The sequence below is a fragment of the Anser anser genome (assembly GCF_964211835.1).
Source record: "Anser anser genome assembly, chromosome: 7".
NCBI lineage: Eukaryota > Metazoa > Chordata > Aves > Anseriformes > Anatidae > Anser > Anser anser.
Window position 1 is genome coordinate 19,720,670 of NC_139727.1, and position 26,797 is coordinate 19,747,466.

At 44.5% G+C, this 26,797-nt stretch overlaps 1 protein-coding gene across 11 annotated transcripts in view; it reads right to left on the minus strand.

The window, feature by feature from the left end:
• SGMS1 (sphingomyelin synthase 1) overlaps positions 1-26,797 on the minus strand; it is a 92,775-nt gene that overhangs the window by 46,722 nt on the left and 19,256 nt on the right. For 4 of the 11 annotated variants that reach the window (XM_083844507.1, XM_083844506.1, XM_083844508.1 and 1 more), the window contains exon 2: positions 21,000-21,118. The exons of 4 other annotated variants lie outside the window; for them this stretch is intronic. The gene's annotated coding sequence lies outside the window, so the exon portion shown is untranslated. Of the gene's footprint in view, positions 1-20,999; positions 21,119-21,196; positions 21,430-21,825; positions 24,123-26,797 lie in introns of those variants that run through there. 3 more of the 11 variants (XM_083844513.1, XM_083844518.1, XM_083844510.1) reach the window with 2 other exon arrangements.

Sequence of the window (26,797 nt, forward strand, 5' to 3'; positions counted from 1 at the left end):
ATGGAGACATGGTAGGGTAGTTTCCATGACTGGATGAACATCTGGATGCATAGAGGTTGTTTAGGAAGAGCAAGACAGAAGCTCTTGAGGGGACTTTCACCAGCACAGTATCTGCTGGAGGAACAACACAGCAGGGCACAAGCAATTGAGGAGGTTTCTGTGTGCACTGGTGACAAATTCCTAACACAGATAGATCAGGGAGCCAACAAGGAGAGGTGCTCTGTGGGACCTCATGCTTGCTTTCAGGAGAACAGACTTTGGCATCTTCAGGGATCTGCTTCAAAGTATCCCAGGGGGTACAACCTTGGAGAGAAGAGGGGTCCAGAAGAGCTGGTTGATATTAAGGAATTACCTCCTCCAAGATGAAGAACGGTCCATCCCAACACAAAGGAAATCAAGCAGAGGTGGCATGGAGGAGCATGGAGCTCCTGACCAAACTCAAGTGCAAATGAAATGTGGCAGCAGGGGCAGGTGACACACGAGGAATCTGGGAACACTGTCCAATCATGCATGGCTGGAGTGAAGTGAGCCAAAGACCATCTGCAGTTGAACCTGGCAAAGAATGTGAAGAGGGACTGGTAATACTGACCTTGAGGAATCTCATGCCCAAGAGACCCCAGGGGAAGTCCAGTGCAAGGAAGACAAACCCCTGGTGGTCGAACATCAGATTAGGGAACAATTAAACTGGATATATACAAGCCCATATGACCAGTCTGTATGCACCCACATCCACAGACAAAATAATGAAGTATTGAGTAATGGTAAGCAGACTGAAAACTCACTCAGAGGGTGATGATCAGAAGCACAAACACCAGATGGAGGCCAGTCACTAGTGGTCTACCCAGGGATTGATACGAGAGCTAATACTGTTTACCTCTTCAGCAATGACCTGGAAGATGGGCAAACTTTATCACCAGCAAGTTTACAGATGACAAAACCGGGATGTGTGGCCAATACACCAGATGGTCATAGTGCCATTTGGATGTACCTTGACAGTCTGCAGCAAAGGGCAGGGAGGAACCTAATGAAGTTCAAATGAATGAAAGTCTTTCACCTGTGGAAGAGTAACTCCATGCACCAATACATGCTGGGGTCGACAGACTGCATAGAATTACCAGAGCATGCCCAGCAAGTGGCCGTAACGATGACTAAAGGACTGGGCTCTCTCTGCTATGGGGAGAGGCTGAGAAAGCTGGGACTGTTCAGCCTGCAGAAGACTCGGGGAGAGACAGGAGAAAACTAACAAGCTGTATCGCATCCTTGAGGTTGAGATTCAGCTTCTCAGTGGCTCACCTTTACAACCGCCTGGCTCAAACTCTGCTTTCTCAACGCATCTTTTCTTCCCCGAGGTGGCACAGGGGTCAGAGAACGTTAACAGACCAGTCAGAAGTTTCATCAAGCTGCTTGGTATCATCAGGCTGCCTGGTATCATTTATCACCTTAAAGCTCTCTTAGAGCCTCCATCTCCCTCAAGCTTTGCCTGGCTTTGTTGTTTATCATTTGTTTGGTTTTTGAGGTGGTGGTGGTGTTCGGTTTGGATTGTTGGCTGTGGGTTTTTTGGGGGTTTTGTTGGTTTTGAACATTACCTTTTGGTGAATGCCCTTCCTCACCCACAGTTTAAAAAACCCTCAACCTTACAAGCATTGCCTCTACAAGATGAGGGATGATTCATTTCTTTCATAAGAAAGCAAGAAGAATCAGACACAGATACCCTCTAGGTTGGCTAGCTAAAACCTTTATTGACTTGACAGACATTTACTTCCTGCTGGTATAAAATAACGGGAGTGCTAAATATTTCGGTTTTAAAGCCAAATGATAAATTAAAAATGTAATTTCTTTAAATCCCCAATATTCCCTGTTCTCACAACTGGAAGAGGTCTGCCAAAAAACGATCAGTGAGGAGTACAAAGCTGATCCTATCCACTAAGATTTCAACCTAAAGGGAAGCTCAGAAACATGGAATTCTCCACAGGGAATTCAGAATTTTATACAAAAGCTCAAGATAAAACGTGTTTCTACCCAAACGTTAGCGCGTTTGCCTTGACTGGTTCTCAGTTTAGCACACCTCCTCCTCCTTTTCCTCTCTTTGCAAATAGAGAGAGTAGGCTGGGGGCTGAGCAGGAGAAGGAGGGAGCAATGAGCTCTACCATGAGACAGCTGGCACATTTGTGGCCAGAACACTTCTGGTCTTTCCCTCCCAGCAGAAAAACAAAACAAAACAAACCTTAGCAACATTTTTACAGCGACTGGCTGCATGTGTTTGTTCACAGGTATTTAAAGGCCATTCACAGTCCAGATTTCTTGCCACAGGTACTTTCGAACATTAGCTGAAATGCACAGAGAGCCCCAGGCTGTAAGGGGCTTGGGAAGGGGGTGGAAGGGGTGCTGGCCTGTCCATCCCCTGCTCCAAGCTGTGGCTGGCTCTGAAGCCAGATGAAAGGTACATTTCACGTGTAGGGTTCATCAGTGAGCAATACCACATTTCAAACTGGAGCTAGGGAATGTTTTTAGAGACCATCCATTTGTAGCTGCCAAGCTAGATTTTAGTATAATGCATCAGACGAACACAGAGCCAGCCCTGAACCTATATAAATTCATCGCACTGATTTCTGGGTGTTAACGAGGGCTCAGATTCTCAGTTCACCACAAAGTTTTGTGTTCAGAAATCCCACAGCTGTAAACATGAAAATGAGACCAGCATCTTGAAACATCAAAGCAATTCATCCTACTGAGGCCAAGGAGTTGGTTCCTTTACAATTGTAGCACTCCCTGCACACAAGAAACCCCATTTACATGGTACTTTTCTCTTGGGCAGTATAAGCCACCATTTCATACTGAATTAAAACCAATAAAGCAGAACCAACTAAACACAAAAGTAACTACAGAATTCTCTCCAGACTTGCAAGGAGAAAGAGAAGATACTAATTACAGCCCAACTCATCTCCTCACTGCCGCAAAAGCATCAGCAATGAAGTCTCTATAATGCACATTGTCACTGGTGTTTAAATCAGGGGTTTGGGTTCTCACGAACCTGGCCTGGCAGCACCCTCGAGACGAGGAGACCAGCTTCAGGCGCCAGCCTGCAGGATGCCTCTTACCTGTACCTCCTGACTGGCTCCAGTTCTGCTGCAAAGATTTGAACACAGGTTGTCCTCCACAACCAAACTGCTCTCAGGTACTCTCGGTCAATTAATCCGCTGCTTAATGTCACCATTAGCAGTCACCATCACTAGGTAGCCGCTCAATTTAGATTCAGGCAAGGGGAAGAAGTGTCAGAGAGGAACTACTATTTATATGTAATACTGCCGTGAGCTGCTTTCACAAACAGAAGCATACTTCACTGCCTGCAGGCTGGTTAACACTGAGCCTCTGCATTTGTGTTTCACCTTTATGACACATTTGGCACTCTCTAGGTAAAGAGTAGCTAAGATTATTTCTTAGGAGTCCTGTGCAGCGGGTTTCAGGTCTACTTAATGATTAAAGTAGACACTTGTGTCAGACCAGAAAGGTTTTGTGGTTTTATACACACTAAGCTGCTTGTAAAACCAGTGCCCTTCCACAGTAATAGAGCAGCTCCACTATGAGAGGGGCATTTGAGCCGTGAGATGCCAGTAGATGTTCAGACACAGCCACTGCTCTGCAAAACAAACAGGGACACTGGGATGTCCAGCACACCGTTGTTTTGTTGGATCCACTCATCAGGGCAGCTTATGCTGTTGCTCCTAGCAGAATAACCAGTATTTTGGTTAAGTCACAGGGTATCATAAGCACTACAGAAAAAAGCAAGAACAGATGCACACAGACACATACGTATAGGTATATGGTATCAGAAAGCTCAAGGGAAAAATATGTATCAGACAAGAGAGAGACTCTCTCCTGCCCCAAAGAAGCAGGTATCTCTGACAACCGGGCTCCAGCCGAGGCAGCTGCAGCCTTGTCCCCTACATGTACTTTCTCAGTGGTTCAAGGTCAGAAACACCAGCCTTTTCATTATAGGCTCACACAACAGGAACCTCACCGTAATGACAAAAATAACCACATTACTTTCTTCAATACACCTTGCAACAGGACGGCACGACTAAGACGGACACGGTAGCTCTTTCTCTTGGGTAAGAAAGGCTATGGGACTATCCACAATCAGAGATTTTATAAGCTCAAGATGATTTCAGCAGAAGAGACTTATATTATTTATGAATTGCTTGCAATACCAAGATATTCACCAAAACCCTCTGTAAGTCAATGCGCTGCTTAGTGTCTCTTGCTGTTAAAAGCACGACTATTTGTTAATGCAGCTGAGGAATCTATTTGCTACCCTACTAAGTAACAAAAAACCTCAAGTTTCTGCAGGCATCGTACATCTCAAACAAACAGGGGGGAAAAAAGAACAAAAAAAGTAACAAGATCTGTTTCACCTGGTGCTAGGGTGAGAAGCTGTGCTCACAGTTTGACTTCAGCATCCAAAAATGGACCACGGCCTTCCAGGGCTCTCAGTGCTAAATGAAAGCTGACCGCAGAGGTTCACTGGTAAAGGTTTATTACAGACTGCCATTCTAATTTTAACATCTGGACATTTTTAGGATCAATAAACAAAGTCTAAAACCCAAGAGACCAAATAATCCACATACAGATTCTCTCCTGCCTGTGCTATTTCAGAAAGTCATTCAGAGCTTCAGGGACTTTTATTTTTATTTTAAATCACTGTTTAACTTCTTGTTACTGGAAGCAGTAAATTACACCACAGTGTTGACCAAACTGTGCAGGAAAGCAAGCCTGGCAGAAAGGAAGGAGACACAGATTCCCACAGGAAATAACAGTTTCCAAAAGAAATCCTTCACCACTATTATAACCCATGGTGGGGAACAAAAACCCCATTTCCTTGCCTTTCCATGTCAAAATACAGAGGAGTTCCCCACTCCAGTACACTCTGCTATAAGCTTTTCCAAATAATTATGTCTGGGCTCATACAGGCTCTGTCAGTCCCTGGAGAACCATTTCATCTATCTAAACTCTCCAGAAGCATCCTTTGGGATGCTTTTGAGCTTCTCCTCAAGCCTTCTCCTTTCATCTTCATGCATCAAAGCCAGCTACGCTGTCAAGATTCAGCAAGTTTCCTGCCCAGCTCCACAGTTTCCAGCAACACAGACCATAAAAACATTAGAGGCAACAGCTCAAGCCCTCCCCTGTGCAGACCAGACCAGCCAACTTAAGTGGTATCAGCTCAAGGACAGACCTTCTGCACCACTGGTATTACCTGCGGACATTCCTCCCGGTGGCACACCTCTTCACGCAGCTGCTATTACCTGCAGACGTTGATCACAGTGGTACAAGAAGTCTTCCTATGGACTAGAATAAGTCCAGGATCTCTGACTGGAAGCACAGAGAAAAGAAAGCTGCAGATCTACCGGACAACAGATTTGTTCTTCACTTTCATTCCTACAGAGGTTAATTCCTTAGGTGCAACCCAGACAGCCGGCGGTGTGTTTTGAGGCCAATGGGAAAACAAAGAACCACCACCAACAAAGAATTGGCCTGTCCCTCAGTGATGCAGCTGCTTGCAAGGCTAAGCCTCACTTGCAGATAGCACTCTGCTGTTGCCAAAAGGCTTTCCCCAGCAATTCTGACCACGTCAGCATCTACCTTTATTCCTTGGCCTGCTGTGTGGTCCAAACAAACAAAAAAACTCTGGCACTTTTGGCTGTACCAAAGGCTACAGTTTTCACTTCTTCCACATTATCATCTCATCCTTGCTTTGGCTTCCCTCTCCACCCCTGCAAGCTTACCACACAGAGGCTGACGGAGTCCCGTAAGATGGATAACACACCTTTCTGTACTTTCTGTAGCCAACACTCTTCACAGGAGCCAGATATGCTCCCTCTTACAATAGCTGCTCCTTGGTTTGTTCTACCTGCTACACAAACAGGCATTCCTTGCAATATAAAAGCTGAATTCCCCTATTGCAAATCTGCAGGGTATGCATGGAGACAAAGCAAAGGCAGATGATGCCTGTGCAGGGGCTCATCTTCCCCCTGACCTACAGCCCAGAAAGGGCGATGATCTCAGGGGGAATCATCTCCACCTGTCTGGGTCCAACAGAGTCCTCTCATCATCTCACTACTCCAGAGGTGCCCGGCAGCCCTCTGCCCTCCCGACCCTGCTGCTCTGCACCATTCCCTCCCTGGCCATATCCAGAGCTGACCCCTCTGCTCCAGGGTTTCCCTCTGTTATGCTATTTTCTAAGTGAGGGAGGAGACCATGACAATTCTCTGTGGTGAGAGGACGTTAGCACAGCCCGAGCAGAGCAGCTAGGGACCTCATTTCCTTAGCCATTTCCTATCTGTGCTGCTACACGGTCTTGCCCTCCCACTGTGTCAAAGCACTGTAGTTTTGCTGCTGACGACAGTTTGGCTTGTTTGGAGGGTTCCTCCTCCTCCCCGCTTGTTTCTTTTAAGTCATAAGCCACTTGTTTCTTTTAAACCATAAACTGAGATACCCATAGGTCCAAAAATAAAAATACAAAAGCTACCACAAAGACCTTTACAGCACAGCAAAAATTTAAGTATATCATCAATATAACAGCACTTTCCCACACAGTAATTCAAAACCTCAGCAGTACCAATGAAGTGCAATAATAAAATCTTTAAAGGAGCCTAGGTCGTGAGATACAATACCAGAGAAAAGTTACAGATGTTTGTTGGAAAAAAAAAATTGCAGCCTGCTCACACCATTCCAGACGCAGTTCCCCACGTAAATGTAAGATCCCCATATCAATTCTGTTTGCTATACATCACACAGTCCTCCTTCCTCCAGCTCCAACTTCTCTAACTGCAGCTGCAATCTCCAGTTTCCTGAAGTGGGAAGCTAATTTCAGTGCTGCACTCCCCGAGCAGTGGCGTAGCAGTATTTTGCATACGATGATAGAGGGTAAACAGCATATTGTTAACCATTTCAAGACAGACCAAGCATCAGCAGTGCAGCATGTACAAGCAATCACTGCAGGCAGCTTCTGAAGCCTGTCTGATATATGTGAACAGCAGAAAATACTGGAGGTGAAAGCACAGGCTTTTGGTGGGAAAAAGAACGACAAGCTGGACTGCAAGGTAGCTGATACAGTTTTTAATCTTATCTAGATGAAGACACCTTCTCTACCTATTAAATTCTCTTCTCTACCTATTAAATATTCTACATTTACTTAAATGTTTAAATTATAAACCTCTGGTTACAAGGTAGCAGTCCTCAGACACTGAACCCATATCCACATAAATTGCTCATCTTCAAAGGATGTTATCCCTCTTGCCTTTGAGCATACGTATGATTTTCTGTCCTGAGAAGCAAACTTCCTATTGTTTGTGTTAGACGGGGAGTTTAAAGTCCATGACTAAAGATTTCTTTCTCCTGACACTTACTTTTGTTTCCAGTACAGTCACCGGTTGCATACTCTACTCTTAATATTATTTGCATTACATCACTTTCCACATCATACTTGTGCTATGCTGCTCTTTATTGCTTCACTGCACTGGAAACTCAGTTCTTTTTCTTTAGCTCATTTCCTTCTCCCCTACTGCCAGGAAGGACAGGCTGGTCTGGGAAGGGCTCCTGTGCTCTCTTAATTTCCAATGAGTGTTGGCAATTCAACACTATAATCCAAGTGACGGAACCAAAAAAAAAAAAAAGGCAGATGTAGGAGATGCTTTTGTTTTGCTAGATGTTTTTGCAGATGTAAGAGTTAGCTTGCTAGATATGCTCACAGACTTGCTCAAATTTGCTCTCAAAATAAAAAGTACATGCTTTCACCCTTGGAAAGGTATAGGGTTTTTTTTTTTTTTTTACACTAAGTCAAAACTACTTCAATTAATAGCTCAAAGAAAGGCCAAGTGCTTTTGCTGCCTAAGCAATTCATGCTTAAATCATCATAATCTATGCAGAAAATGCAGGGGAAAAAGTCAAGCGTGATTTAATAAACTCTCGCCGATTCCTGCTCTAAACAGACTTGCTTTTCTCCTGCAGTTACAGAGGAGGGATTTTTTCCCTGCCACTTTTGGGTGCCACAAGCCGTTCATTGTTCGGAATGAACCACGCAGCACTCCTGCTGCGAGTGCCCAGCTCCAGCGAGCGCGGGGCCGCACGGAGCTGCAAAGCCAGTGTGCCACCCAGCACCAAACACCTGCGCTGAGCCTACCCTGCACTGCACCACTACGAAGAGCCCACGCAGACCAGAGGGGCTGTGTAATACTGCCAGCTGTGCGCGTGCCTGTACGTATGTTGTGTGTCAGATGACAGCTCAGCAGCCTGCCAAGAGCAAGCATCATGCAGCCCGACCACCCCACGTCCAGGAAGCCAAAACTTGGTCAAAGCTACTTCTCTAAGCCTCCTTGCACAGAAGCGTCCTGGTCGCACTCACCCTGTCGAGCGCAGCAAAGAAAAGGAGCACCAAAACGAGTCATCGGTACGCGCTGGTGCCTGTGCTCCCAGAACTTCTGCTCTGCCTCTCCGCCATGGGAACCGAAACGACCTCAACTCACCCCTAACTGCGGCCACAGCAAACACACCCCTGCCATGCAGCAAAGCTTTGCCACAGCTCCTCCAGCCTGTGCAAACCACCTAGCAGCAAGAACAGCCCTTTCGTCAGATCCAAGAGTTAAGCAGGGCTCTGAGAACTCTTCCATCCCCCAAAGCAAAAAAAAATTGAATTTGCGGGGAAAAGTTTGGCCAGGTTTATTTGGTTTTAGAGGGGCTTGTACTAAGGAAGCAGTTACAAAGAGTCCAGCAGAGTTTGGAAGCAGCGCACACAATGGGTTCAAAGCCTCCCGTGCACTTCAAACACCACACGCTTTTAAATTAGGTGAGAAGCTACTGTTTTTGCAGCATTGGCTGACAAATGGTACTGCTGCTCTTTGGATACAATATAGTTAGCAGAAAATATTTAGGCATAGAACAGAAAATGGGTTTAAGCAATACATTTTAAAAAACAAAAGCAGAATCCTAAATAATATCAACATATCCGAATGCAAAATCAAGAGCTTTTCTTCTAAGATATGTCAGGTGTTGCTAATTAAAGATCAAGTCAGTAACTATATAAAACAGATAAAAAAGATGATGGAGTTTTAAAGGAAAAAAAACCAACTCACCTAACAAGTTTCCAGCAGCAAAACCTGTGAACTGTAAGACTCGAATTGCAAATTTAGCTTTGGTGCATGTTTTACCTCTGAGCCCAACAGATGCTTGTAGGAGATATACTTGTGGTTTGCAAGTTTCTCACACAAGCTTCAACATCCTGAATGGCAAACGCACAGCCAAAGCCCCCACCAAAGCTTCATGCAGGTTGAGAAATTAGGCTGGTGAGCACCTAGTTTTCTGGGTTTGTTTGTTTGTTTTATTTTTTAAAGGCCAGTTGGGATTACCGTGGGCAAATCATTTTAGCGAGTAAAAACATCGCGTCTTAACCCTCACCTTTTTTGAGCAAAGCAAATCTTATCCCACAGTCAGGTTATTCTGTCTGGTAGCAAAGCAAACGAGCTAAAATTGAAGGAAAAGAGAGAGTTACCATGGGATACCAAGATGCGTCACTTCTCTTGGCTCTCTTGCTGCCATGTGACGTCTCAGCCCTGAGTGAAGAACTCAGCAGATGGGATAGAAAAAAAACTGTAGAAAGATCTTTAGATTATAGCAAAGTTTAGGCTTTTAAATCCAATTTCCTAACTGCTTATAGCTATATTTATAAACAATTTTTATAAATTAAACTGTCTATGAATCTATTGTCGCTGTGCAATCAATACATGCTTTCCTGTCTGTCAGTCACCTTTTACACTTTTTCAGTTCCTCGTAGCAAATTCAGTCCAAGCACATTCAGAAATCCTGTTCTTACTGTCTTAAGAACTACCACTTGCTTTTTAGAGGAAGCAAAGCAGGTCAACAGCTTTCCACCTCACTCGAAAATACAGCGGAGGCCCCTTCATCGCAATAGACAAGAGCAATCAGAGAGCACCAGAGACAGAGAAGGGATCAGACGAGGGATAAATCACTACAAATCTGCTCTTGAGGTTGCCAAGCAGGTCACTGAATCCATGCCTTGGGATGAAGCCTGTTGTGAACTGAGACTCTCGTCCAGCATGCTGGCCACTGCCTTCTCCAGTTTCAGGGCATCGCTGTTCAGCTCCACACCGCTGCAAAGCTGCTGTTTGTGTGCCTATAAGCTACATCTTTACCCGCACTTGGGTTTTCACCCCAGTCAGTCCAGCATAAATTTTTAAACATCTCCTCCTCAGAGTCTTTCCTCTCAACACAAAATAAGTGGTTCACAGTTTATAGCTGCCAACTTCTTTCTAGCACATCAAATCCCCCCCGAAGGGCTTTCTTCCACCTCCATTCTCCTTCTCCTCCCAGAGCCTCCAACACCCACACACTGTCGAGCCCCAGAATCTCTGAGAAATTTGGTTGTTTTACACAGTAGCTGAGCAAACAGACCCGGTAGTTCCAAGCAGTGTGCTGTGCAGGAAACCTTTCCCCTCCTCACCGCCCAGGTGACTTCAGTGGTGCAATCCCAGTTTCAGGCATACCCAAATATTACGTCAGGCTGAAATCCAGGCCGGCAGGAACACACTGCAGCCTGCCTCCGACACATCAGGGTAACCTGATCGTTCCCCCAGGCACCGGAGGCATGCTGCCATGCCAGCACCCAGCTACGGGCACTCTGCTGTCAGCTCCGGATCGCGAAACTCTGGTCAAGCGATGCAGCAAATTATCCAAGGCAACTTCAGCTATAACCTGATCTTAAATGCCAACTTCTGATCACCTGAATCATTTGCCTCTACATGCCTGTTTTTCATTAGCTTCCAAAAAATTCAAATCATGCAGAAGCCAAGAAATCCCACATTTAATCTGCTCCTCCAACTTGCAGCCCCAGCGTTAGCACAAATAGATATGACATGGCATTTGAAAACAGAGAAGTAGTATTAATTACATACATACAAAATTAAATTTCATGCTTCTGCAGCAAGTTTAGCAAAGAAGACACTACCTTCCTCTAAAATGCTGCTTCAGTAACCTTTCTCTCTGAGCCAGGAGATGCCATCTTTAATAGATACAGCTAGATTTTATCCTAACTCCTTTTAACCTCTGATCTTCCAGCACCTGCAGCAGGGAATACCCAAGCTTAACTGCGCACCACTGAAAAGAAAGCATTACTCAAAGAAAAACTTTCCCTTGTTATAAGCTTGTTGCTTCCTCATTTTATTTGAGACTGCTTTTTTTTGAATGGGGAGGGCCTGAGTACAGTCATGCTCTACTCATGCTTTTCATAACATTCCTCTTCTCACTTCCTCCGCTCACAACCATTTCTTCTCCAAGACGAAGAGCCAAAGTTTGTGCAGCTCCTCTTATACAAAAGCTGCTCTGTGCCTTTGATTACCTTCATGATCCTTTGCCAAACTTTGCTCTTTTTTTTTTGAGATGGTAGAGCAGCTGGCATTGAAGATGCAGGGAATCATGGATATACAAATACATTTATATATACATTTTAAATATATTTTATATTTAGCAGTAGCTTGTTGTTTTGTTCTCAAGAACATTCATCCCCTTCTTTGCCTTTCTGGTTATTGTATGGATCTCCAAATTAAGTAAGAATAAAATTAAAGCCTTCCTCCATCCTTGTATTTATTATTTCCTGATACAATATCAGCAAAATGACCTCTATTGATGCACACAGGAAAAACCTCTGTTGGTTTTTTGTGTTGTTGTTCTTGTTGTTTGTCTGTTTTTAGTTACCCTTAGGTACTTTGCAGCTTCACTAACTGCTCACCGTATACCAGATTCTTCACCTCATTTAGGCTGGACACACGCTTGCTTCCTCTCTTCACGTGGGAACAGCACACCCACTATGTTTTGTGCCATGGTAGGCACAGCATGCCAAGGGGCAGGGCTGTATCCCAAAATTCTTGCCAGGACATATGTTTTTTTTCCCCAGGGTTCAGTACATGAAACTGCAAATTCCTCCCAACACAATGTCAGTACAGATTTGCTTTGAAGCACTTATTTTCACTTGTGTGAATCACCACAGAGAAGCAAACACTGGCTGAATAGAAAGATTTTCCTGCTAAAACTAAACAATCAGCACAGAAACATTAAAAAAACAACTTAGGTGGACATTTCACCAACAAGCAGTGGGATTACAAGTGGCTAGAGAAAGAACTTCAGATGTAGTGTGACTTTTGCAGCAACAATGAACCCTGCACAAGCAAACAGCAGCAGGATGCAGACAACAATCTGCATGAGTGTTGATGCAAGTTCACTTAAGTTTCTTAGTCTTCATCTGCCTTGTAAGGCTGTGGAGTAAAAAACTCTTTCTTAGGCCAGTCTGCCTGGCACTCCTGCTGCACTGTTTGCGACAGTGTTTGGAATAGACAGGACTGATTTGGTTGCAGTGATAACAAGGCTTCCACTCACAAGCGAGCATCAAATCCCTCACTTCAGGAAAGAATGAGAGATTACATCTACAGGTCCAGGAACTTGCTCTGGGGACTCCACCTCCTGGTCTGGAATTTCAGGTTTCCAAAAGTCCTCCCTTGTAAAATTAAAATTATGGGAATGCGGTCTCTGAAAAGGCACTGCCTGGCCTAAGGCTACCCCTCTGGAGAGTCTCGCCAGCGCTTACCTCCTCTCCCTCATTCTGGCTGTTGGATGCTCCCTTCCCTTCTCCACTGACCCACTCCCTTCTCCACCCCACATTCACAGTGCACAGGGACAGCCGGCTACTGACCCCGAATGTACTCCTGAACAGCTCAACAGCCAAAAACGTGGAAGATAGTGAAACAATTTCTCTACAAATGAATATAACAGAGTTGAGATGCATGGTGGGACTTCAAAAACACATAACTAAAATACCTGGGGACAGCACTATGAGAGATAGGACCAAGATTCCCGTTTGGTGGATGCATGGCTTTCAGTGGCTAGCCATGCTGACTGCTTCCAGTGTGTGCTTTTCATCGGGGTCCAATCAGCTCAAGCAAGGGTAAGGGACAGGGAAGGAGCAATGAGACAGTTTGTCAGGCTCTGCACTCCTCCTAGAGACTCTCCCGTATCCTGAATTACTGTGCACTCTTTCTGTGCAAGCTTTACAACTCGATTCATTTTCATCTCAGCCTCTGTGCCTCCCTGCTGCCACTGCAGACTCAAAAAGATGACTGAGAATCCAGCAGTTCTTCTGCGCTTGGTTGTTCCCTACAGTGGGAGAGAAATCTGCAGAAAGTTGGCCTCACCTCTCCCTCCCAGCTACTCCATCAAGACAAGGTAAGCAGATGACCCAGAACTCCATAAGAGAAAAAGGCTGTGAAAAGAGATTTTCTGGCTACTTCTTGGGTTTGTAACAATTCAACGGCCACCAGAAAGCACTCCAGCTAACATCAGTGTCTTGTTTTGTTGTATGCTGTCTTGCAGACCCTCCTTCTGAACAGCTAAATAAAACCCTCCGCCCCCAGAATCCCATCTCTGAACAGCAAGGAGCAAAGCATGAGCAGGGCACACACAGGGTTACTGTGCCTTCAATCTTTGATCAAACACAGATGAAGATGAATGCCATTATGCCAGAAATTGCCAAAAAGCAACTGCCTTCCCTTGCCTTACCTTAAGCCCTCCTGACAGTTCTGTCCAGACCAGAAGTGGCACTTCACACTGTGCTGGGAGGGAGGATGAGGTACTTATCAAATGTTGCTTTAGGACAAGAATGCACCATGCCAGACCGACACACCACACACAAACTACGCTGTACATATTTAAAGACTGCAAGTATCAAGGCTGCATTCATTTTTATGTCCAACTGATGAAGAGAAGGATAACACCAGTTTGACAGCTCTCAAAGCAGCTGCTGTCTTTTAGCTCTAGAACAAGTTTTCCAGCAGTATCATATTTTCACAAGACAATCAACACCAAAGCTCTTGAATTAACAAATTGTAACAGGAACCCCAATGACCTGCATTCAGTATCCCTTGAAGTTTACGGGCTGTAGTTTTGATCTGTGTCTGGAACGCAGTTAACAACGCCCGTAGCATAGGAAAGAGGCTCCAATTAAAGCCTCCTAACTAAGCCACTTCTTGACAGTGAAGAAATGCAAACAACGACTCATCTGCTGTTACCCCCTTACCTTTTTGCTAGGCAATTGTGTGTGCAAGCAGTGATGCATTCGAGCCGTGCAGCCAAGTACCCAAAGTACTTTCCCCTCCACACAGAATGAGCTCCCTTTCATACCAGCTGCTTCAGCTCAGCAAATAGGAGCTAAAGCACGGCCTGATGCAGTCTGTAAATCTGAATCCTACAGAATCTGGCCAAGTAACAGCCACAAAAGTGTTAAACTCTTTACCCTTGTGGTATGCTCCTGTATTTCATAATTTTAACATGGCATCCATAGCATATCAGATAACATTAAAATCCAATGAGGGTGCTGTCTATTCATTACACAACCTGTCTCTCAACAGAACACTTTGGTGAAATCTGGCAGAAATTGGTGTATTTTTGTACACAAGTTACAATTTAGTGGTTATGGTATTTGTGATCAAGTATCTTAAGCTATCACATGACTATTGCTCTAAAAACAGATCACTTAAAAGAACCCATATGTGGCTCGAGGCTGTTACCACCTTGCCAACAAACCCCAAACCTAACCGATGCTTCAAAGCTAGCAGTGACTTACTCACAGAGATGTCCTTTAGCTGTGATAGACTTGCCCATGGCATTAATTAGTCCTTAGCAGTGACGAAGAGAGACCACGTGTTGGCTTTGCAAGCCAAAAGCAAGCTGACATCCTCACAGAGCACAAACACAACCTTGTGCTGAATATTACTGGAGTATGAAAAAAATCATTTAGAGAAAGAGCAGCTACAACACAGCTACTTGCCTTATCTCCTTTGTAAACAACATTTAAACTGCCAGGTACAGCTATGATTAAGGAGTAGGAGACAAGAAGAGACAGCCTTGTAACTGCTGACAGGTAAGTTCACCTCAGCTTCAGAACAAGCGTTTAAAGATGAAAGAACACAGAGGATGCTGAAAGACAACCGACAGCTTGAAGAATACACACCAGTTTTCAAATAATTTCTGTGATGTAGGGTAATATTTAAGATCACAGCATTCGCTGGGAATTAGATCATCCATTTAGCAGTAGGTTTGCTAGATAAACTGTCTGAAGACTTTAAGAGAATCAGCAAAAACTGTAGAGCAATGCAAAAATCAGAGTCAGTGTCTCTGCATTCTTGTTTTTCAGCTGCCTGCCCACAGAAACTTCACAGAAGACTGAAACACAGAAGACAAATATATGAAGCGGAAGAGCAGGCTAGGTGTTGCAATTGATTTCAGCTGAGACACATGCTTTCCCTGTTGCCTGCTATGCCCAGACCTGTTATTCTACCTCTGCCTTGTCTGCAGCACTCCATTTCACATCTGCTGCTGGCTTCATTTAAATGTTTCTCATGCAGGATTATTATTTTTGGAGCAGACAGAGTCGGACAAACCAGCATAATGGAAGGGCAGTTGTGCTGGCAGATGCAGACCGTCCAAATCTTTGGCAGGGGGCAGACAAGTAGCTGCATCGGGCTGAGGAGGGCATTGGCCTAATCTGGGTTGTCGACAGCTTCTACCAAACACCTGAAGCAACTTTGCAAGCAGAGTTAGCATATCCAAACAATAAAAACAGTGTTTGTGCAAAGCGTGTTCCTCACCTCTGCCGCCACTCACCCTTCATGACGTGCTGTACAGGTCAGGGTGCTCCCAGGGCTATATTTACATGAGCTTTCCAAGAGCTTTCCAAGAAACTATTAGTAAAGCTTGGGGAATTTAACAATGCATCAATGTCAGGAGACAGCTGAAATGAAGAGCTCCACAACGCAGAAAATGGCAGGGAGGAGCCCCAAGGTAGGAAAGTGCTCTAAACAAGATGATATTTAAATTTGCCTAGCAAAAATTTAACGTAGCTTGGATGCACACACGATTTGAACAGCTAGGACAGTCGCAGAGGACTCTGGTGACAGAGCAGACATCCTCAGTAGGGACTATAAAATCCTTCGACATTTTAAAACCGAATACTCTACCCATCCTTGGCTACATATCTATCACCATGGAGCAAAACACATCAGCTACAACATTTTAGCTTCTTAAGAAGTACATGCAAATCTCCTGTCAAAACAGTTGCTAACAGCCTTTCAACTCTTCAGTGGAAACGGGGACAGCAGAGGAAGGGGGAAGAAGCAAAGGACAGAAGGAAAACCTTTTTGTTTTAAGGCATCCTGAAAACACAGATTCATGTGAACACAGAAAAACATTTAACAAATGAAGTGAAAGAAAGCATCTTGTGCAAGAATCCTGATAACCATATAATGTGTGGAATAATAAAACTGCAAAGCCACAGACTAGTTTAGAACAACCATGTCCATTGCTAAAATAATGAATGAAATGAGCCCATAAGAGTCTCTGATAAGAAAGCTATTTAATAGGGTCTAATTCAACATGGGAATACAGCGTGCCGGATACCTCCCATGACTGAAGCTGGGGGAAAACAACAGATTAATAATACAGCTTCCAAAAAGGCACAGAGCCCACAAGTATCACCAGTCTGTGTTGCCTGGGTTGCGGACTACAAGGATGGGCTGATGATGCTTCAAATGCTTTGAACACAAGTCTTCTGAATGCAGAGAGACCAGATATAAATGCAGAGTATCACCCCAAACTGCAAGCCAAGCGTGCTTAGTCTTTACATTTCTAACTCGCAGCCAGAGAGCAAAGCAAAATTAGAGACCGGCAAGATGGTGTTCTCCTTGTGAAACCAAATAAACAGCACATTTTGAACCATTTCCAGCACAACTTCAGCACAAAATAACATTTGCATTAGGCTTTTAGTAACATAATAGTTGGAATTTCATCTGCATGCTAAGAGCTAGAGGAAGAGCCGCAGGGAGCAGCCCTGAGTGTATGCTCAGCCTCCAAAGGAAGTGAAAAAGGTTGCGAAAAAGCTGTGCTGTACTTCATTGCACTAAATGCCCTTCAGACAGAGCCCGCATGTACAGACATTTGCTTCTCAAGCAGCGCACAGTTGGGGCTACGAGAAGCTTCAGTGCTTGCCTAGAGCCCTGCCCCACCCCCAGGTGTGCCAGGTAGATGCTCTGGCACTTGGAAGGAGCCAGGCATTGGCCAAACCCAACTGAAGGCTCAGGTACGTACGTGGGAACTGATTAGTAGCAATGATTAAGCCAAAGCCAAAAGGAGCACCAGCAGAAGATGCAAAGCACGACAGAAAGCCCGTTTTCTCTTTTCTATACGCTGTGAATCAACCTCAGAGCAATGCAGAGCCAGCCCCAGGACAAAGGGCCAGTCGTTGCTAATGCAGTTGACAAACAACCCAGAGAAGGAAGATTCACTCTCCGGATTAAGGAGGAGTAACCCGGGCAGGTACAGCCTGTTTCCATAAGCTGCAGTCACTTCCTGCTATTGCACCCTTTGCCTTTCCCAAGCTCTGTGTTTAAGGGAAAATGAATGGGGAAACAACACAAACTATTGACAGCAACCTGCTTTGTGGTACCCACTCGCTGAGAACCAGACATATTAAATAAGCAGCAAAGGCTAGGGAAGATACCAGAGTCAAAGCGGATCAATTCAAACAAACCAAGCAAAGGGCACAAAATACCTGCTCCAAAACTCAGTTAAACCTTTCGTTTTGGATTACTGCCCATGATATTAAAGCATCGCATCTCTCCTCTCTTGGACTCCTCACCCCTCTTGGTAAACGGCGCGAGAGGAGGCGGCGGCAGCACAGACCGCAGACCGGACTCGGGTACTCCTGGGGAGTGGGGAGTGCAAGGATTCACTCTTCAACTTCTGAAACGCAACCTGTGCACTCTATACCAAAACCCTCCATGCAAAGCCCGCGACACCTACCTGCCATTCCCACTTCTACAAGAGCTGAGCGCGTGCAGCTCGTGTGCCTCTGGGAGGAGCAGGGGGAGGTCAGCAGGGGAGTCAGCCGGAGCTGAGAAGGTCCCCGCGCGCTCCCGGAGAGGCGGCGTAAACCCCGCAGCCAGGTGGCAAACTCCAGGTGCTGCTGGACAAGGGGCTGCCTACCACGAGCAGAGAGCAAACAGCAGCAGCACTCACACAGCAAGCAGCTCCCAGGCTGCAGCCTGCCACATCACCTCCACGCTCATCAGCAGCTTCAAGCTCAGTCATCCCTAGCAGAGCAAAGTAATCACTTAAGTAGTCAATGCCACAAAACCCCCAAATTTGCAGTCAGTTACGTGATTAATAGTTTTCCCCAAGGTGCTCTTACGTGTGCAAGACAACACCCAGAAACCACAGACAGCGCTTTTAATGGGAGATTATCTCCCATGCATTCGACATTTCACTTTTTTTTTTAAAGCACCTGTTCTAGCCAACTGTTGCTCATTTAATTGGGAAATCTAATGGCTGAAAATCTCATAGCTGTTAAACTACCACGTAGTCTGCACTGGAATTTAATTTTAACCATTCCAATCCCTTGCCATATTCATACACTTCCTTTTCTTTTTGCCCAAATTACTTGTTTAGAAGCAATATTTACAGAAAGAAACCACATACTTAGAAGCTCTATTCCTGTGGAATTAAATATGGTAGGTATAAGCATACTCGTTAGTAATAAGTTTAAAAAAAAATCATAAAGAGAAGTTAAGTTCTAGCCACAAAAGACTGCTTTACACGGTGCAATGTCTGCTTTCAATAGTCACTGTTACACTGATGATACAGCAATCATTTGCTTTGCTCTCCACGTGGAGAGGGCTGCTATGGTCAGAACCATCAAGTGCTACCTAAAAATTTGGGAGGGTTTCTCTTTCCAGGACGCCACAGTTTAAATTTTGAAGCAAATGTAGCAAGCAACTATAGCACCAAGCTGAAGGATGAGTTATGTTTATGTAACAAAAGGCTTCCTGGATTATTTTAAGGCTCAAGTTCTGCAAAGCTAACAATTGAGGACAGGGTTGTTTTTATGACCGATTCACAAAATAAACACCACTGAAGAGCCAGCAGAATCTTGCTATTCCACCATAGTAGACCCCTAGATTTCAGCAATGAGTACTTTGTGACCCTCTGAGTTTGGGACATACACTGCCATATACCGAGACAAGTACACAAATCATACAGAAGTCAAAGATACCAACGCATCTGCGAGTAATTTCTCAACATAAATTACAAGGTTGTGCCACGTGCCCAACAGTGCCTGGTTTGAACCTTTCTCATTTAGCAGGAACAAAGCAACCTTGCACCTCTTGCACTGTACGTGCAATAATAATATTCAACCCCTATTAAACCTGCATTCAACTTAAAAAATAGATGACTACATTATTCATAGCATCTGTACATTGAACCCAGAGGAAGTAAAAGGTGAATCAATACAGTGAGGGGAGCTTCTGCTGTCTGGAGTAAAGGTGTCTTCCACTCTCAATATTTATACATTTGGGGAAACAGAAAGGTTTCAGGACTCTGATGAAAACAGTCTCGAATTTCCAGTCTAGAAAAACTGTCAAATAGATGTCAGCTTTCAGAAAACAGCAACTCCAAAACTAACCCGTGCCCATAATGATTAGTGTTACATGCAGCAAAACAAATAAATAAATAAATTTCCCCAATTTTAGCATTGTTGATTTTTAGTCTCAGTATTTTTCCCATTATTTCTGTTTACTGACCATATTTCCTACACTATCTGTGGAAGCACTATTTAATATTTTGTTGTATGACACTTGAGATTTAGAGGTGCACAGCACTGGGACCTCTGTAGGAAAGGTGCTAAAACCAATTTTTCTAAAAACAAGTTTGCTTGGGGCACCCACAGGAAGAATTACAACCGGATTAGGCAGAACCACAACTTAGAGTTGCTCTTCTGCTCTGTCACTGAGGCCATGCAGGACCAGCCAGTTTAGTCTCACTGATTTTCAAAAACATCTAGAGAAAAAGGAAGCAGCTTTTCCAACTAAGAGCTGAGGGCACCAAAAACTTGTTTCATTCAATATGCTCGTCACTAGGGTTGCACACAAACAAATGACTGTTTAAAATACATTTTTTTTCCCTCAAAAATGTCTATGCTCAATAGCCGCTGCTTTTATTTTCCAGTTCTTACGATACCTCCCTCTCCAGCTTTTACATCAGTCATGGGCCTTTCTGCAGAGATCAAACCCAACAAAAACCATGAAAGAATCTTAAAAGATGCCTCAGCAAATCCTTGCACAGCTTCAAAGGATTACTGAAAGAAAAACAAAACAAAACAGAACTACAAGCAACAAAAAAGGGCACACGCCCAATTTATTTTTCCTTTTGCAGGTCATTCATCTACGTCAAAGCCAAAACTGGGAACAGAAACCAGGCATTCCAACCGCCAGTCTGGTCGTCTACTCCGTATATCGCAGGCTTCAACAGCCAGAAGGGCAAAGATTTCCTTATATGTAGTCTTTTTGTAGTAATTATACACAACTGTATCCTCTGAAGTTTTGCTCTCAAGTTATTCTAAACTGGAAGGAAAAAGAAACCAACCTAACACATCCTTCACGCTAAGATTGTACAATTTAGTACTGGAGTTGGACTGTTTTCTTGAATGGAGAGAAAGCACCAGGCTGGCACTTAGTGTCTAAGCTAACAGAAAATGGAGTGAATCATTATGTATTTGCTAGTAAGCTATGTCATTGAATGAAAGCCTCCCTTAAAGCAACCAGGCAGTACAGGTGCCAAACGAAACACTGCCATGCAGCTGCAGGACATTAAGTCAGAAGTTACAAATACACAAGCAAGAACCACAGACTGCTGCCAATGCTGAAGGCTGCCATTGGCACACACGCAAAAAATGATTAAACCAAAGCAAAAATGGATACCTGCCAGTGCAAGTCCAAAACAAGAATTTATCCATATTCAGGTCACATTTAATATCAGCTTACAATAAACAACGTATTGAGAAGCACACTGCTCCAAAACACACGTCCTTAAAAACACAAAATTCACTTACTTACCCAAAATTGCCTTCCTACCCAGAGAACTCGGTTCATCAGGTTAGAAGCTCACTATGACTATGACAGTCAAAGCCCAGAAGACCTGCTGCCGGCTGCTGCTCACGTAGTCATAAGAGTCACTATAAAAATATATATATAATTATTATTATGTGTTAAGAAAGAAGTGCTACCACCTAGCCTCCTATTAAAAGCATTACCATGATTATAACGTGAAGATTGCCTCAAGATCTACCAGTAGCTGGAATATGTTGTAAAGCACTGTGCTAACCTAGGCAGCTGCGCTTTAAAAACAGCATTTCCCGAAAGTCACGGAAACAGAGGAACCCTGTGTCCACACAAGGCCTATAGCAGCGTTTGTCAGATCCGGAGGGGGTCTGGAGTGCTTCTGCTCCTACTTCGTGGCATCACACGGAGAGCAGCTCCGCTACTGTGTGCGGCAGCCTTCCCAAAATTCTCTCTGGCAGGAGCTGGTAAAGTCACCCAGGCTCTGATCCAGGCATCAAAGGAGATAACAAGTAAGTTGATGCATGGGGAGGGACAAAAGCCTTTTCTCCTGGTCTTCAAGATAACTTTACAATAAAGAAAGCACTCGCACAGAAGCAAAGATAAAACATAAAATTGAAATGCACTTGGCCAAAATCCACCAGGGGCAGCACAACGGTGACAGGCTTCTCTCCGTCCCCTCCAACTGCTCCGTGGACACCAGACTTGTGCACAGCCACACGTTGGGGGCAGCAGCAGCAGGCAGGACTGCTCGGGCCATAGCTGGGAAGCAAACACACTCCTCACCCAAGCCCCAGCTTTGGAGGGAGACAAGAAGGCATACCACTGGGCTAGAGGCTGGACATCAGACGGCTTCTGTCTGTCCTGACGGAGCTGCAGAGACCTGCAGGCAGTAAAGTCCCTGCCACCCTGCCCTGCAGGACGCTCGCAAAACCGAAGGCTTGCTACCCACCCCACAAACACCCACCAGTCTCCAGTTAGGGGGAAAAAGGGGGAAGGCCCTGTTCTCGTGAGTAACCGCACTCTTATCTCCTGACAACAGCCACCCTCCCAAACACGTCATAGAGTGCTCTCAGGCACTCATCTCTGCCAAGTTTCACCATGCCCCAAAAGCTGCCCATCAGCTGCTGTAACGCTGCCCGTGTCCCCGCAGGAAGCTCCTGGACTTGATCCCCTGATCCAAGAGGCAGTGGGGCGCAAGCCGGCGCTCAGACACCAACACACCCTTTGGACGAGCGGTTCCCCAGCCAGCCAGATCCCAAAGGATCTACCCAAGGAGCTCCACTCCTGGAGCTGTTCAGCAGTAGCAAGGCATAATGGCACAAGAGAAGCCCACTTCCGTTTTAGCACGTAAGATGACAGCATTCAACTCTGTGATACCACTTGTTTTTAATATCCTGAACATTTCTTTGACACAGAAGCATCAGCTGAGAAGCACTTCTGATGGTTTTGATGCTATCAGTTCCTGAAGATGCCAGCCAGTCACGCTCTCCACATCACAGGATGGGCAAGAAGTACCTGTCCAGAGCCTTCTACAACACCCCGCAGAGCACCTATAGCTTATTCATGGTGTATCATGCAGCATTTCAAATCCTCTGACCCAATCCATCATAACCAGCATGTGCATGCATGCACACCCACCCACCCCAAGCTGAGGACAGGCTGAGCTGAAGCTGCACCTGTAACAAATGCTATTTAAATAGACTACAGCTTGCAGAACCTGCAGGATTTCCAGAGAGAGCCTATCATTTCTTTCATTGACGCTCGAATGTTTTCTCAAATGAATGCTACTGTCTTCATCGCCCATGCAGAACTGTAAGGGAATCAACCGTCACTAGGATTCTGGTGAATGTGTGTCCAAATCTAAGTACCAAGGGCCATTTTCCAAGCCAAAGAAGTAAAAATGTCTCTCTCAAAGCACAGACACAAAGCTTTGGAGTTGGGGATTCTCCTCTTCTCCCTCCCACTTAACACGCATACGCAAGCAGCAGCGCTGCAAAGGGAGCAAGAGTGGGCTGTCCTCTTACTTTCTTATCCAACGCAAACAGCAAGGATCAGGAATGTCTGCAAAAGCAGGATTAACTGGCTACTGACTGTTCCTCAGAAAAGGCACCTTGGTGATTAGAATAGCATTTTCCTTTTACGCCCTAGCACAGGAACACAGGCCTATTTCCACATTTCCCTGGCGTGTTTGCTCCTCATTTCTCAGACATGCTGAAGTACTCCTTAAAATACATGGGGAGAAGTTCCGCCTGAACAGATCACTTGTGCCAAGTTCACCAACAGAGTATGCTTGTCGATTAAAAAGTCAAATTGATAGAAGACAACGTCAGGGGTTTTGAGAGAATGTTTTAACCAGCGTCTAAGATATCATTTTAATCCTGCTCACAGTTAATTCTTTGAACACAGGAAGCCAGTAAAATTTGTGATGCTTACACAACACATCTCCGAAGGCATGCTAATCATTGAACTATTTTGCAAAGGACTCTTAACTTATAGTAGTTTGCCTCTACACCCTTTCTGCAGGGACAATAAAATCATATGGCTAATCCTAACCTAGCATTCACTCCCCAGCGAAAGGGTACATAAGAAAAGAAGTGATCTTCAATTGCTTTAAGTACACAGACCTGCAGTGCAGAAACCCTTATCCAAATACTGACTTTTCCCCCCTCCTTCAGCTTTTGCTGCTGTATTTTAAGCTAACATCCACTTTACTCTTCTGTCTCTGATTGTAAAAGGCAAAATATTTCGGTTCTCATTTCCATTAAGAAGATTTAGAGGCGATTCCCCGCTGCCACACACTGCATTTTTGATTGGTGCTTGGTGAAGCATTAAGGGAGGAAGCCCCGAAACATCCCCTTTCTGTATGTTGGCATGCTGCAAAAGTCAGCCCTAGCGTCCCACAGCCCCAAGAAAACTGTTGTTATTATGACCAAGGGCGACACGGTTATGCAAAGCCGCGTGATTTATTCACAGGATTACCTTTGTTTAGTTCTTCCAGTGCCCGAGCCCCCTAACAGAGCGCTGTGAACAAAACCGAAGGGAGGAAGCTCAAAAGACATCACTGACAAAATGAAAGATAATCCTTGCAGCAAGCACTTCCTTCACTATTAAATCATTCTGTACTTTTATGGAAGTACACAACTGTGCTCATATTCATGTCTAAGGCATCTGTGCACCCACCTCACTAGCCTGAATAAAACCGGCCAAAATAACACACCAAGCCTTGGTTTCCAGTTTATGCTGCAAGAAAGGCAAAGCACAATTTTTAGAAGTGTCCAAAAGGACTGCATGAGCACCAGTTAAGAAGTCAAAATGCTCAAGTCCTTTCCTGAATAGCTACACCAGACAGAGCAGACGTCATAAGGGAGGAAGCCAACTTCCAGCAAGAAACGACCAGACCCAAAGTCCTGTTTGACTGTTGACTAGATTTACTTTTAGGTCACATCAGACAAGATCTAAATGACAAATATGCAACAAATATCTATCCTGTTCAGGTGACATGGTCTCTTCTACTGTTCCCAGAAACAACACTCCCCCCCTCAAGCCTCCTCCCCAGTTTCTTGCTCTACCTTCCAAATAGCACCTTACAGGACACACTGCTCCACAAATCAAGCCCTGATGTTTCTGTGAGCCTCCTCATCATTTAGGGTACTAACAGCCCCAGGAACACTTGGAAATTCCACACCAGGAGGATACAATGAGAAGCACCTTTGTACATACTGGCATTTTCAACAGACCCTCCAGGGTAGGATGCTCCAGGTTTCCTAGATTAACCTGAAAATACTTGGAAACAACAAAACTAAAATTAGTTAGTTCTAATACAGCAAGTTATTACTAGGTTGAAAAACATTAAGAAAAGTAAGCAACTAACTCATAGTCAGGTAACTTTCAGAATAGCCAGTGTTTTATTCAGATTGGATCTGTCTAGGTAATTACCTCAGGTTATAAAAACCCAAGGTCTAATTATTTAGAAAGACAGTATTTTCCGGATCAGTATTTGGAAGACAGTTTCCACTATTAACTCATGCATATGTGTATAGGTACACATGCACACACTCATATACACAAAGATATATTAGAAGGATTTTCTTGAAAGTCTCACCTTTGATAAGCATCGTAAGTACGCTGTTATAACAGCTTTCTGAACGACGTACTGTCTGCCGCAACATCAGCTTCCAAAACTCATGCTCCTTGAAAACTGGCAAACTCCTGAAGGGTTCCCTCAACTTGAGATCAGTAAACATACTCAAAAAAGGTCACATGCCTCTTCTCCCAAAACTCCTAGGAAATCAAACATTCACTTCATTCCATGACCTGTTGTGTAACATACCTTGAGAGGTCATCAGGCAAACGTTTCAGCAATAAGGCATGCAGGGCATGACCGGAGCTATGGACCTTGCTGCTGCTCTTGGAAGAGACAATAACAGGACTGGAACTTTCCCATCTTCTGTCACTGGTGACCACTACTTTGAATCATATCGCTTATTTTTACCCACCAAACCTGTGTTTGGCATCTTGGTTGGATCATTTTCCATTCTAGGAGCTGGAGGAGAATGGGTTGCAAGCTGAGGACTCCACAACAACCATGGTTTACATGCTTCTGCAAAGGGGATGGAGACGGAAATGGTTCACCTCCACCTGAAAGCAACTTCATGCATCAGAATTTACACCGTATCTAAACACACAACTTCACACCCCAAAGCCTTCCTATCAAGTTATCTGTTGACTCAGAAACAAACTACGCCACTTTAAACTTAGCTCTTCAATTCACAGGTTCTTTGAAACAACAGGTGAACAGGTGTCAACTTTGCTAGCATATTTAAAAATGGAGAGCATTAAAAACAAGGCATCAGTTTTCTCTCCAAAGAGCAGAAGACCTCAATGTTTCTATTGGACTTTGTGACAACACCTACTGTTTAATACTTGGGGTATTTTTTTCTGTTTTTAATAAAGATAGAAATCAGAATAACTGGTTTGGCAAAAGGAGCTGCACCATTCACTGACTGGAGAGTTGGGAAATTGTGTTTCTCACACCTACATTTTTCAGATTTTAATCTGATAACAATTACTGCAAGTTTAAGACTTAGTGAAGTTGGACAAAGTGGTTCCTGCAGAGTAGTGGCAATGACAGCACGGACAAAAGGGGAGACTTGGATGGATGCCATTACGGTTACGCACAGATCACGAGCAGAGCAAAGAGATGAGCTCAGTTACAGACCGTGCAATCTGGAGAGGTTAAGGGAAACAGCTGTAGTACAAAAACAGATCTGTTGCATGGGTTTTCAGCTCCAGCAGGGTTAAAAGTGCTAGTTCAGATTTGCTTTCTGGAACATGATCCTCTGCTGGTGACTGAATGTCCACTTTGTCAGCTGCTCCGCATCAGAGCTCGCTGCTCCTCTGAGGACATGGGGCGCTTGGGCAAAGTGCATTAAATTCCAGAAGTACCAGTGGGTGCCAATGGTTTTCCTAGGCAGAAAGACATGGGGATATGTAGCAGGACAGCTGGGGAGATGTGCTGATGAGCTTTGTGTTTATTGCTCCAGCTTTGCAGGTAAACTAAAAACAACCTGCTTCACGAGGCACACCAAGATCCCCACTGAAGTGCTGAATTGAAAAGAAAAAAAAAAGGGGGAAAACAAACAAACAAAAAACAACACACTTATCTGGCAAATATACCAAAAATGTATCCAAGCAGTTTTCCCTAAATTATTGCAGCAGCTGAAGATCTTTTGAGTATACAAAAATGTGCTGCTAGCAGTGTTTATATGAAATTTATAAAGGAGACTTCTTGG